We start from the raw sequence: 2,174 nt of genomic DNA, 5'->3' as shown, positions 1-2,174 counted from the left end.
TCATTAGACAATACCGTATGTTTATATTTTTAATATTAAATGTTTTTGAATGTTATCAATATTTGCTGCTGAGCTACAGAGTGCCACTTTTTTTCTGCTCCTTCGATAAACTTTTTTCCTAAAATTAATATTTGTTTGACTATTTTATTTACTTGGTTTCTTATGTACTTATTACAAATTCCAAACTTTCTCCTATGTGTGTAATTTTCCTTTTGCTATGTTTTGACACTCAATTGTTCTATTATTTTAATCTCATTGAAGACGTCTCTGCAGGAGCTTCTGGCCAGGTGTTGTCCGGACTTGCTGCTGTCTAGGCTGTGGTGCAGCTGCATCTGGGATCCTCACCACATCCCGGACAGCCCCTCATCTCTGTCTTGCTCTAGACCTTCTGTTTTCTGTACCTTGTGCCTTCTGTTTTGGTTTCCAATTTCATTTTAGTGGAGCTCATCTTTCAGTAACTCCCTGATAAAGCAGATAGAGAAGATACATTTTTGAGACCTCACATTATGGAAATGTATTTTTTTTTTACTTATTAATAGTTGGCTTGGGCATGGAATTCTAGTGTGGAAATAATTTTACCTATGGTTTGGAATGATGTAACCCTCTGTTTTCTCACTTTTAATACTGTTTAAAGAAATCCAGTGCCATGCTGATCCTCAATCTTTTGTATTAAACCTAATTTTTTTTTCACTAAGAGTTTATAGCATCTTTGCTGCCATATTCTAAAATTTCACATAAGTGTGCTTAGGCATAGGCCTAAGTTCATCTGTTGTGCGGGATAGTTGATGGGCCCCTTCAGTCCCCAAAATCCTACCCTTTGGATCTGAGAAAATTCATTGAAGTATTTATTTGATGATTCTCTTCCTCCCATGTGACCTCTACTCCTTTCGGAACGCCTTTAATTCAGAAGTCAGTCTCCATGGGCTGGAAAATATCCTATCTCTACATTTTTCATCTTTAATTTTTTGTTTTACTTTCTAGATATGTTTTTCAAATTTTCAATTCTACTATCATGTTTTTAATGTCTAAGAACTTTACTTTTGATCTTTGAATGTTCTTTTTAGAAAAATAACATGTGTTCTTATTTTTATAGATGTCGTGTCTTTTATCTTTCCTCTTTGACAATAATGACTGATTTAATATAGTTTTCTTATTTCTGAAGACTCACTTTCCTTTTTGTTTGTCTTGGTCACTGTCTTTTATAATGGAGGTTTTCTTCAAATGTTTTGGTCATTTTGGATACTTAATCTCTGCTTGTGTTTGAGAGTAGAATTGTAAAGTGCTGGTTGGATGCTCACTGATTCCATGAACTTGCTGACTCTACAGCCGTGGTTCTCAAAGTGCGGTCCACGGGCCATTCCCAGGTGCTTGTTAGACATGCATACTCTTGAGCCCCTCCAAAATCTCCTGAATCAGACTCTCTGGTAGTTGGACCCAGGAATCTGTATTTTAATACCCCCTTGCACCGTAACCATTATTCACACTGAATTTTGAGAAGCACTGAAAGTTAAGTGTGGTCTGCCTCGTTGGAGGAATCTGCGTGCCAGTGTCTTCATGCCTCTTCTTCTGGACTGGCCAGTATCCCAGGATCATCCCTCGCTGCCCTACCTCTAAGAGCCCAGCAGGGAAAGAAGCTGGGGGTTCTCAACATTCGTTATCCAAACACTTCTCTCATCTGTTTTCAGTTTGGATTTTGTTTTCAACTGCGCCTGACACCGTTCAGTCCCGAGACTGTTTACCCCTCGCTGGAATTAGACCTCCACTCTTTCTTCGGGTGACAGAGGGGCAGTTCCCTCCTGTCCTTCTTGCTGGTTCTGCTACATCCCTTGGTTTTATGACCTCTCCCCATGTTGGCTCCCACATTCCACATAGAGCCTCCCAAAGCCTGCTGTGGGCACCTCAGGCCCCCTCTTGCTTGGTGTGCTCGGTGCGGTGGCTCTCAGCCACGCCAGGTCACTGCAGCAGCCCTCCTGACACAGCGCCTCGGCACAATCCTTTTCCTCTAGTGATGATTTCTTCTTCCACCCCCTCACACCCCCTTTACTACCTATTATGGGTTGAAGCACGTCCTCCTGAAAGATGTTGACATCCTAACCCCCAGTACCTGTGAATGTGACCTTATTCAGAAATAGGGTCATTGCTGATGATCACGTTGAGATGAGGTCATCAGAGTG

The sequence above is a fragment of the Propithecus coquereli genome, unplaced genomic scaffold, assembly GCF_000956105.1.
Source record: "Propithecus coquereli isolate 6110/MARCELLA unplaced genomic scaffold, Pcoq_1.0 Scaffold148, whole genome shotgun sequence".
NCBI classification, from domain to species: domain Eukaryota; kingdom Metazoa; phylum Chordata; class Mammalia; order Primates; family Indriidae; genus Propithecus; species Propithecus coquereli.
The sequence above is the reverse complement of the archived record's forward strand: the minus strand, read 5'-3'. Positions refer to the sequence as shown.